We start from the raw sequence: 12,408 nt of genomic DNA on the forward strand, positions 1-12,408 counted from the left end.
ATTAACCCTTTAATTTAACACCTACAGCTCCCAAATTTTACACACAAACACTTGTAACATTATTAGTGAGGGATATATAAAAGTCCAACGGATATGAAATGGTTTACTGTGTGTAAACCATGTTTCATATCCTGTCGGGTTCGGTAAGGATTTAGCAAAAGCCGACAATTGAATTACTGGCTTTTCTGCTATCTAGCTCTGTATTAAATATAAATATATATAAAATATATATATATATATATGTCTCACTGACATATATACTGTATATATACTGTATATATAATATATATATATATATATATATATATATATATATATATACAGTACAGACCAAAAGTTTTGACACACCTTCTCATTTAAAGATTTTTCTGTATTTTCATGACTATGAAAATTGTACATTCACACTGAAGGCATCAAAACTATGAATTAACACATGTGGAATTATATACTTAACAAAAAAGTGAGAAACAACTGAAATTATGTCTTATATTCTAGGTTCTTCAAAGTAGCCACCTTTTGCTTTGATTACTGCTTTGCACACTCTTGGCATTCTCTTGATGAGCTTCAAGAGGTAGTCACTGGGAATGGTTTTCACTTCACAGGTGTCCCTGTCAGGTTTAATAAGTGATATTTCTTGCCTTATAAATGGTGTTGGGACCATCAGTTGTGTTGTGCAGAAGTCTGGTGGATACACAGCTGATAGTCCTACTGAATAGACTGTTAAAACTTTTATTATGGCAAGAAAAAAGCAGCTAAGTAAAGAAAAACGAGTGGCCATTATTACTTTAAGAAATGATGGTCAGTCAGTCCGAAAAATTGGGCAAACTTTGAAAGTGTCCCCAAGTGCAGTGGCAAAAACCATCAAGCGCAACAAAGAAACTGGCTCACATGAGGACTGCCCCAGGAAAGGAAGACCAAGAGTCACCTCTGCTTCTGAGGATAAGTTTATCCGAGTCACCAGCCTCAGAAATCGCAGGTTAACAGCAGCTCAGATTAGAGACCAGGTCAATGCCACAGAGAGTTCTAGCAGCAGACACATCTCTACAACAACTGTTAAGAGCTGCGGAATATGTTGGCACTATATAAATAAAAATTATTATTATTATTATTATTATTAAGAGGAGACTTTGTGCAGCAGGCCTTCATGGTAAAATAGCTGCTAGGAAACCACTGCTAAGGACAGTGTCATGTCGGACGCTGTTCAGACCAGGTCGTCCGACAGACAGCGTTAATTCCGCTTTTGACCACTATTTGCTCATGCCGTCGGCTAGATTTTATCTAGCTGTTCCGGGGTTAATTTACCTGATCCTCGGATTGGAAGCTGGGCCATGCCCATTGCCTTTAAATAGTTCTCCTGATCATTGGGCGTCGCCGATTATAGCTTCTGTCTTGTGCGTTGTTATCTCGGTCTGGAGTTGAGAGCTGGTTGTTGGAGATTCGTTGCTGGTGGTGTATTTTCCTTTGTCTTATTTACTCCTTCCTATATTTGTATTTATTTTGCCCTGCACATTTATAGTGTATTCCTGAGTGACTGCGGCGTGGTGTATATTTTCCTTTATCCTTGTCTGTGCTAACTGTGGGTATAAGAATATTACCTCTTCACTGGGTGGTGGGCGGAGGTATCAGCCTAGGGTTGTAACAGGAGACAGGGTGAGGTTCGAGGCCTGGACATGCACACCATCAGTGTAAACTCCAGGCAGAGAGTCAGTCAGGATTTCCCTAGTCTGAGGGAAACTGCAGGAGCCCGGGTTATTAGCTCTCGCTCACCTAGTCTCCCCATGACATTATAATCGGCCCAACAAAAAAAAAAGGAGTTTCTTTTTTTGTGTGTTTTGTCATGGATCCCATGACTTTCATAACCCGCCAGTTGAGGGCGCTGTCCCTACAGGTCACTGAGTTGAGGGGGGCAGTGCAGCAACAGGGACTAGCAGTATCTAATGTGCAGTGTTATGATCCTTAGTGGCTGAGGATCACGAATAGACCAGCAAGCGAATAAACTTAGGACAAGCTCTAGGGAGATGGTAACTGGACTGATCGCAAATCTGAACCTATCCAACACAACAAGAGGTAGCCGGTGAACGTGCCTAAAAAATTCCTAGACGTCTCGAGCCAGCCTGAGGAACTAGCTACCCCTAAAGAGAAAGAAAGACCTCGCTTGCCTCCAGAGAAATAATCCCCAAAGATATAGAAGCCCCCAACAAATATTAACGGTGAAGTAAGAAGAAGGCACATACATAGGGATGAAATCAGATTCAGCAAAAGAGGCCCACTAGTACTAGAAAGCAGAAAATAGAGCAGGGGTCTATGCGATCAATAAAAAACCCTTACAAAATATCCATCCTGAGATTTCAAGAACCCACGCACCAACTAACGGTGTGTGGGGAGAAACTCAGTCCACTAGAGCAACCAGCAAGCGAGGGAAGCACATTTTAGCAAGCTGGACAAGAAAACATGATAAACACTGCTGATAAAAAAATAAGCAAACAAAACTTAGCTTGTCCTGGATGGACTGGGAGCAAGGTAGTCTGAAGGAATCTGAGTAGCACTGATTACATCGACAGCCGGCAACAAGTGGAAGTGAAACAGAGCTATATAGGAACCTCCCAGAGGATAACGAACCAGCTGATAGCCAGAGACCAGCAGGATAACAAACAAAGCCACCAGGGGGAGCCCAAAGCAAAAGTCACACCATACCACCAGTGACCACAAGAGGGAGCCTGAAAACAGAGTTCACAACAGTACCCCCCCCTTGAGGAGGGGTCACCGAACCCTCATGAAAACCCCCAGGGCGATCAGGATGAGCCACATGGAAGGCACGAACCAAATCGGCCGCATGAACATCAGAGGCGACAACCCAAGAATTATCCTCCTGACCATAGCCCTTCCACTTAACCAAATACTGGAGCCTCCGTCTAGAAATACGAGAATCCAAGATCTTCTCCACCACGTATTTCAATTCTCCCTCAACCAGCACCGGGGCAGGAGGCTCAACCGGAGGAACCACAGGTACCACATACCTCCGCAACAACGAGCGATGGAACACATTATGAATAGCAAATGATGCCGGGAGGTCCAGACGAAATGACACAGGGCCAAGGAATTCCAGAATCTTATAAGGACCGATAAACCGAGGCTTGAACTTAGGAGAGGAGACCTTCATAGGAACGAAGCGAGAAGACAACCACACCAAGTCCCCAACGCGAAGTTGGGGACCCACACAGCGACGGCGGTTGGCAAAGAGCTGAGCCTTTTCTTGTGACAGCTTCAAATTGTCCACCACATGATTCCAAATCTGATGCAACCTATCCACCACAACATCCACTCCAGGACAGTCAGAAGGCTCCAACTGACCCGAGGAAAAATGAGGATGAAACCCCGAATTACAAAAAAAAGGAGAAACCAAAGTAGCAGAACTAGCCCGATTATTAAGGGCAAACTCGGCCAACGGCAAAAAAGTAACCCAGTCGTCCTGGTCAGCAGAAACAAAACATCTTAAATAAGTCTCCAAGGTCTGATTAGTTCGCTCGGTTTGGCCATTCGTCTGAGGATGGAAGGCCGACGAAAAAGACAAATCAATGCCCAACTTAGCACAAAAGGTCCGCCAAAATCTAGACACAAACTGGGATCCTCTGTCAGAAACAATGTTCTCAGGAATCCCGTGCAAACGAACCACATTTTGAAAAAACAGTGGAACCAACTCGGAGGAGGAAGGCAACTTAGGCAAGGGCACCAAATGGACCATCTTAGAAAAACGATCACACACCACCCAGATGACAGACATTCTCTGAGAGACAGGAAGATCTGAAATAAAATCCATGGAAATGTGCGTCCAAGGCCTCTTCGGGACAGGCAAAGGTAACAGCAAACCACTGGCACGAGAACAGCAAGGCTTAGCCCGAGCACAAATTCCACAAGACTGCACAAAGGAATGCACATCCCGCGACAAGGAAGGCCACCAAAAAGACCTGGCCACCAAGTCTCTGGTACCAAATATTCCAGGATGGCCTGCCAACACCGAAGAATGAACCTCGGAGATGACTCTGTTGGTCCATCTATCCGGGACAAACAGTCTCTCCGGTGGACAGCGGTCAGGTTTATCCGCCTGAAACTCTTGCAGCACACGTCGCAAATCTGGGGAGATGGCAGACAAAATCACCCCTTCTCTAAGGATACCAGCCGGCTCTGAATCTCCAGGAGAGTCAGGCACAAAACTCCTAGAAAGAGCATCAGCCTTCACATTCTTCGAACCAGGCAGGTACGAGACCACGAAATTAAAACGAGAGAAAAACAACGACCAACGAGCCTGTCTGGGGTTCAGCCGCTTGGCCGACTCGAGATAAATCAAATTCTTGTGATCAGTCAAGACCACCACACGATGTTTAGCTCCCTCGAGCCAATGTCGCCACTCCTTAAATGCCCACTTCATAGCCAACAGCTCCCGATTACCGACATCATAATTCCGCTCGGCAGGCGAAAACTTTCTTGAAAAGAAAGCACATGGCTTCATCACAGAGCCATCGGAGCTTCTCTGCGACAAAACAGCCCCCGCTCCAATCTCGGAAGCATCAACCTCCACCTGGAAGGGAAGTGAGACATCTGGCTGACATAAGACCGGAGCCGAAGAAAACCGACGCTTCAGCTCCCGAAAGGCCTCCACAGCCGCAGAAGACCAATTAGTCACATCAGAACCCTTTTTGGTCAAATCCGTCAAAGGCTTAACAACACCAGAAAAATTAGCTATGAAGCGACGGTAAAAATTAGCAAAACCCAAGAACTTCTGAAGACTCTTAACAGATGTAGGCTGCGTCCAGTCATGAATAGCCTGAACCTTGACTGGGTCCATCTCAATAGTAGAAGGAGAAAAAATGAAACCCAAAAAAGAAATCTTATGGACTCCAAAAAGACATTTTGAGCCCTTCACAAATAAAGCATTGTCACGCAGGACCTGAAAGACCATCCTGACCTGCTTAACATGAGACTCCCAATCATCCGAAAAAAACAGAATATCATCCAGATACACAATCATAAACTTATCCAGATATTCACAGAAGATGTCATGCATGAAGGACTGAAAGACTGAAGGAGCATTAGAAAGTCCAAAAGGCATCACCAAGTACTCAAAATGGCCTTCAGGCGTATTAAATGCAGTTTTCCATTCATCACCCTGTTTTATACGCACAAGGTTATACGCACCACGAAGATCTATCTTGGTGAACCAACTAGACCCCCTAATGCGAGCAAACAAATCAGTTAACAATGGCAAAGGATACTGAAATTTGACCGTGATTTTATTCAAAAGGCGATAATAATCAATACAAGGTCTCAGGGAACCATCCTTCTTAGCCACAAAAAAGAATCCTGCACCAAGAGGGGATGAGGACGGGCGAATATGTCCCTTCTCCAAAGACTCCTTTATATAACTCCGCATGGCAGCATGCTCCGGCACAGATAAATTGAAAAGTCTTCCCTTAGGAAACTTACTACCAGGAATCAAATTTATAGCACAATCACAGTCCCTATGAGGAGGTAGAGAACTGAGTTTGGGCTCCTCAAATACATCCTGGTAGTCTGACAAAAACGTAGGGACTTCAGACGGAGTGGACGAAGCAATTGACACCACAGGAGCGTCACCATGAATTCCCTGACAACCCCAACTTGACACAGACATAGCTTTCCAATCCAGGACTGGATTATGAGTCTGCAACCATGGTTGTTATGATCCCAATGGCAGAGGATCTCTGATATTCCGGCAAGATAGTAAAATATAAATACTGCTCTAGGGAGGTGGAAACTGGGCTAACCGCATACCTGATCCTAACACAAACAACTAAAAGTAGCCGGTGAACGTGCCTACGTTGGTTCTAGACGTCTCGAGCCAGCCGGAGAACTGACTACCCCTAGAGAGAAAAAATAAGACCTCGCTTGCCTCCAGAGAAATTGAACCCCAAAGATATAGAAAGCCCCCAACAAATAATAACGGTGAGGCAAGAGGAAAACACAAACGTAGAGATGAACTAGATTCAGCAAAGTGAGGCCCAATAGTCTAAATAGCAGAAAATAGATAGTGGACTATGCGGTTAGCAGAAAACCCTACAAAACATCCACGCTGAACATTCAAGAACCCCCACACCCACTGACGGTGTGGAGGGAGAATATCAGCCCCCTAGAGCTTCCAGCGAGTCAAAAAATCAAATGTAAAGCAAGCTGGACAAAAACACTGAATAATGCAAACGATCCAAATTTGTACAAAACAGACTTAGCTTTTCTTGCATGAGGCAGACAGAAAGGAATCCGGAGGAGACCAAATAGGTCTGGATACAACGATGCCAGGCAAGAGACTGAGTCCAGAGGAGACTCAAATAGGAAACACCCGCTGCTTAACGACACAGCTGGAGCTCAGGCCTGCAACAAGACATACCTAACACAATACCGTTAGTGACCACCAGAGGGAGCCCAGAAACACAGTTCACAACAGTACCCCCCCTTGAGGAGGGGTCACCGAACCCTCACCAAGACCCCCAGGGTGATCAGGATGAGCAGCGTGAAAGGCATGAACCAAATCAGCCGCATGAACATCAGAGGCGACAACCCAGGAATTATCCTCCTAACCATAGCCTTTCCACTTAACTAAATACTGGAGTTTCCGTCTAGAGATACGAGAATCCAGAATCTTCTCCACCACGTACTCCAACTCGCCCTCAACCAAAACCGGGGCAGGAGGCTCAACAGCAGGAACCATAGGCACCACGTACCGCCGCAACAAGGACCTATGGAACACATTATGAATAGCAAAAGACGCTGGAAGGTCCAAGCGAAAAGACACCGGGTTAAGGATTTCCAAAATCTTATAAGGACCGATAAAGCGAGGCTTGAACTTAAGAGAGGAGACTTTCAAAGGAACATGCCGAGAAGACAACCAAACCAAATCCCCAACACGAAGTCGGGGACCCACACCGCGGCGGCGGTTGGCAAACCGCCGGGCCTTGTCTTGTGACAATTTCAAATTGTCCACCACATGGTTCCAAATCCGCTGCAACCTATCCACTACAGAATCAACCCCAGGACAGTCAGAAGGTTCAACCTGACCCGAGGAGAAACGAGGATGAAAACCAGAGTTGCAGAAAAAGGGTGAAACCAAGGTGGCAGAACTAGCCCGATTATTAAGGGCAAACTCGGCCAGTGGCAAAAAGGTAACCCAGTCGTCCTGATCAGCAGAAACAAAACATCTCAAATAAGTCTCTAACGTCTGATTAGTTCGCTCGGTCTGGCCATTAGTCTGAGGATGAAATGCCGACGAAAAAGACAAATCAATACCCATCTTAGCACAAAAGGATCGCCAGAATCTGGACACAAACTGGGATCCTCTGTCAGATACAATATTCTCAGGGATGCCATGCAAACGAACCACATTCTGAAAGAACAAAGGAACCAAATCAGAGGAGGAAGGCAACTTAGGCAAGGGCACCAAATGGACCATTTTAGAAAAACGATCGCACACCACCCAGATGACAGACATCTTCCGAGACACCGGAAGATCCGAAATGAAATCCATGGAAATGTGCATCCAAGGCCTCTTTGGGCTAGCCAAGGGCAAAAGCAACCCGCTGGCACGAGAACAGCAAGGCTTAGCCCGAGCACAAATCCCACAGGACTGCACAAAAGAACGCACATCCCGCGACAAGGAAGGCCACCAAAAGGACCTAGCCACCAAATCTCTGGTACCGAAAATCCCAGGATGTCCCGCCAACACCGAAGAATGAACCTCAGAAATAACTCTGTTGGTCCATCCATCAGGGACAAACAATCTCTCTGGTGGACAACGATCAGGCCTATCAGCCTGACATTTTTGCAGCCCTCATCGCAAATCTGGGGAAATGGCAGACAAAATTACTCCCTCTCTGAGAATACCAGCCGGCTCAGAGACTCCCGGAGAATCAGGCACAAAACTCCTAGAAAGTGCATCAGCCTTCACGTTCTTCGAACCAGGCAGGTACGAGACCACAAAGTCAAAACGGGAGAAAAACAACGACCAACGGGCCTGTCTAGGATTCAGGCGCTTGGCAGACTCGAGGTAAATCAGATTTTTATGATCAGTCAAGACCACCACACGATGTCTAGCTCCCTCGAGCCAATGTCGCCACTCCTCAAATGCCCACTTCATGGCCAACAACTCCCGATTACCAACATCGTAGTTCCGCTCAGCAGGCGAAAATTTCCTTGAAAAGAAGGCGCATGGCTTCATCACGGAGCCATCAGAACTTTTTTGCGACAAAACAGCCCCTGCACCAATCTCAGAAGCATCAACTTCAACCTGGAAGGGAAGAGAGACATCCGGCTGGCACAAGACTGGCGCTGAAGTAAACCGACGCTTCAGCTCCCGAAAGGCCTCCACGGCCGCAGGAGACCAATTCGCAACATCAGAACCCTTCTTGGTCATATCCGTCAAAGGTTTAACCACGCTGGAGAAATTAGCGATAAAACGACGGTAAAAATTAGCAAAGCCCAAGAACTTCTGCAGGCTCTTAACAGACGTGGGCTGAGTCCAGTCATGAATGGCACAGACCTTAACTGGGTCCATCTCCACAGTAGAAGGGGAAAAAATAAAACCCAAAAAAGAAACCTTCTGTACCCCAAAGATACATTTTGAGCCCTTCACAAATAGAGCATTCTCCCGCAAAACCTGAAACACCATCCTGACCTGGTTCACATGGGACTCCCAATCATCAGAAAAAAACAAAATATCATCCAGATAAATAATCATAAATTTATCCAGATATTTCCGGAAGATGTCATGCATGAAGGACTGAAACACAGAAGGAGCATTAGGTAATCCGAAAGGCATCACCAGGTACTCAAAATGACCCTCGGGCGTATTAAATGCCGTTTTCCATTCATCTCCCTGCTTTATGCGCACAAGGTTATACGCACCACGAAGATCTATCTTGGTGAACCAACTGGATCCCTTAATCCGAGCAAACAAATCAGACAACAATGGCAAAGGATACTGAAATTTAACAGTGATCTTATTCAGAAGACGATAATCAATACAAGGTCTCAGAGACCCGTCTTTCTTGCCCACAAAAAAGAATCCTGCACCAAGAGGGGACGAGGATGGGCGAATATGTCCCTTCTCCAAAGACTCCTTTATATAACTCCGCATCGCGGCATGCTCTGGCACAGATAAATTAAAGAGTCGTCCCTTAGGAAACTTACTACCAGGAATCAAATCTATAGCACAATCACAGTCCCTATGAGGAGGAAGGGCACTGGACCTGGCCTCATTAAATACATCCTGAAAGTCTGACAAAAACTCAGGGATCTCAGAAGGAGTAGAAGAAGCAATAGACACCAATGGAGAATCGCCATGAATCCCCTGACACCCCCAACTAGACACAGTCATAGCTTTCCAATCTAAAACTGGATTATGGGCCTGTAACCATGGCAGACCCAAAACGACAACATCATGCATTTTATGCAGTACCAAAAAACGAATCACCTCCTGATGTACAGGAGTCATGCACATGGTCACCTGCGTCCAATACTGAGGTTTATTCTCTGCCAATGGCGTAGAATCAATTCCTCTAAGAGGAATAGGATTTTCCAAAGGCTCCAGGACAAAACCGCAGCGCTTGGCAAACGACAAATCCATCAGACTTAAAGCAGCACCAGAATCCACAAAAGCCATAACTGAGTAAGAAGATAATGAACAAATTAAAGTCACAGACAAAATAAACTTAGGCTGAAAACTACCAATGGCGACAGGATTAACTTTTTTCTTTAAACGTTTAGAGCATGCTGAGATAACATGTGTTGAATCACCACAGTAGAAACACAACCCATTTTGACGTCTATGATTTTGTCGCTCGGCTCTGGTCAGAATTCTGTCACATTGCATAGAATCAGGTGACCGTTCAGACAGCACCGCCAAAGGATTATCAGATTTGCGCTCCCGCAAACGTCGATCAATTTGAATGGCTAGAGCCATTGAATCATTTAGACCTGTAGGGATAGGAAACCCCACCATCACATCTTTAATGGCTTCAGAAAGACCATTTCTGAAATTTGCGGCCAGTGCACACTCATTCCATTGAGTAAGCACGGACCATTTCCGAAATTTTTGGCAATATACCTCAGCTTCGTCCTGACCCTGAGAGATAACCAGCAACATTTTTTCAGCCTGATTTTCAAGATTAGGCTCCTCATAAAGCAAACCAAGTGCCAGAAAAAACGCATCAACATTCACCAATGCAGGATCTCCTGGCGCCAGAGAGAAAGCCCAATCTTGAGGGTCGCCGCGCAAAAAGGAAATAACAATCCTAACTTGCTGAGCTGAATCACCAGAGGAACGAGGTTTCAGAGACAGAAACAATTTGCAATTATTCCTAAAATTCAGGAACTTAGATCTATCTCCAAAAAACGGCTCAGGAATAGGTATTTTTGGTTCAGACATAGGGCTATGGATAACAAAATCCTGAATGCTTTGCACCCTAGCAGCAAGCTGATCCACACTAGAAGTCAGAGTCTGGACATTCATATCTGCAGCAGAGTTTCAGCCACTCAGAGAAAAAGGGGATGGAAGAAGCTAGGCAAACTGCAGCAAAAAAAAAAACAAAACTCAGAACTTCTTTTTAATCCCGCTTCTGCGATGCATTAAACATTTTCTTTTGGCCTGGCATTCTGTTATGATCCCAATGGCAGAGGATCTCTGATATTCCGGCAAGATAGCAAAATATAAATACTGCTCTAGGGAGGTGGAAACTGGGCTAACCGCATACCTGACCCTAACACAAACAACTAAAAGTAGCCGGTGAACGTGCCTACGTTGGTTCTAGACGTCTCGAGCCAGCCGGAGAACTGACTACCCCTAGAGAGAAAAAATAAGACCTCGCTTGCCTCCAGAGAAATTGAACCCCAAAGATATAGAAAGCCCCCAACAAATAATAACGGTGAGGCAAGAGGAAAACACAAACGTAGAGATGAACTAGATTCAGCAAAGTGAGGCCCAATAGTCTAAATAGCAGAAAATAGATAGTGGACTATGCGGTTAGCAGAAAACCCTACAAAACATCCACGCTGAACATTCAAGAACCCCCACACCGACTGACGGTGTGGAGGGAAAATATCAGCCCCCTAGAGCTTCCAGCGAGTCAAAAAATCAAATGTAAAGCAAGCTGGACAAAAACACTGAATAATGCAAACGATACAAATTTGTACAAAACAGACTTAGCTTTTCTTGCATGAGGCAGACTGAAAGGAATCCGGAGGAGACCAAATAGGTCTGGATACAACGATGCCAGGCAAGAGACTGAGTCCAGAGGAGACTCAAATAGGAAACACCCGCTGCTTAACGACACAGCTGGAGCTCAGGCCTGCAACAAGACATACCTAACACAATACCGTTAGTGACCACCAGAGGGAGCCCAGAAACACAGTTCACAACACATGGTAGACCCAACACGACGACATCATGCAAATTATGCAGTACAAGAAAGCGAATCACCTCCTGATGAACAGGAGTCATGCACATGGTCACTTGTGTCCAGTACTGAGGTCTATTCGTAGCCAATGGTGTAGAATCAATTCCCCTTAGTGGAATAGGGAATTTTAAAGGCTCCAAATCAAAACCACAGCACCTGGCAAATGACCAATCCATCAGACTCAGGGCAGCACCTGAATCTACAAAAGCATTAACCGGGTAAGATGACAGGGAACAAATCAGGGTAACAGACAAAATTAACTTAGGCTGTAAAGTACCAATGGTGACAGATTTATCAACCTTTTTTTTGCGCTTAGAGCATGCTGAGATAACATGAGCTGAGTCACCACAGTAAAGGCACAACCCATTTTGCCGTCTATAATTTTGCCGTTCACTTCTGGTCAGAATTCTGTCACATTGCATAGATTCAAGTGTCTGTTCAGAAGACACCGCCAAATGGTGCACAGGTTTGCGCTCCCGCAAACGCCGATCAATCTGAATGGCCAGAGTCATTGACTCATTCAGACCTGCAGGCGTAGGGAACCCCACCATGACATTCTTAATGGCTTCAGAAAGACCTTCTCTGAAATTTGCAGCCAGGGCACACTCATTCCACTGAGTAAGCACCGACCATTTCCGAAATTTCTGGCAGTACACCTCTGCTTCATCTTGCCCCTGCGAGAGGGCCAATAATGTTTTTTCAGCCTGGTTCTCAAGATTGGGTTCCTCATAGAGCAATCCAAGGGCCAGAAAAAACGCATCTACACTAAGCAATGCAGGATCCCCTGGCGCCAATGCGAAGGCCCAATCTTGAGGGTCACCACGCAAAAAGGAAATGATAATCTTAACTTGCTGAACGGCATCACCAGAGGAACGAGGTTTCAAAGAAAGAAACAACTTACAATTGTTCCTAAAATTCAGGAACCTAGATC

The sequence above is a fragment of the Ranitomeya variabilis genome, chromosome 2 (genome assembly GCF_051348905.1).
Source record: "Ranitomeya variabilis isolate aRanVar5 chromosome 2, aRanVar5.hap1, whole genome shotgun sequence".
In the NCBI taxonomy this organism is placed as follows: domain Eukaryota; kingdom Metazoa; phylum Chordata; class Amphibia; order Anura; family Dendrobatidae; genus Ranitomeya; species Ranitomeya variabilis.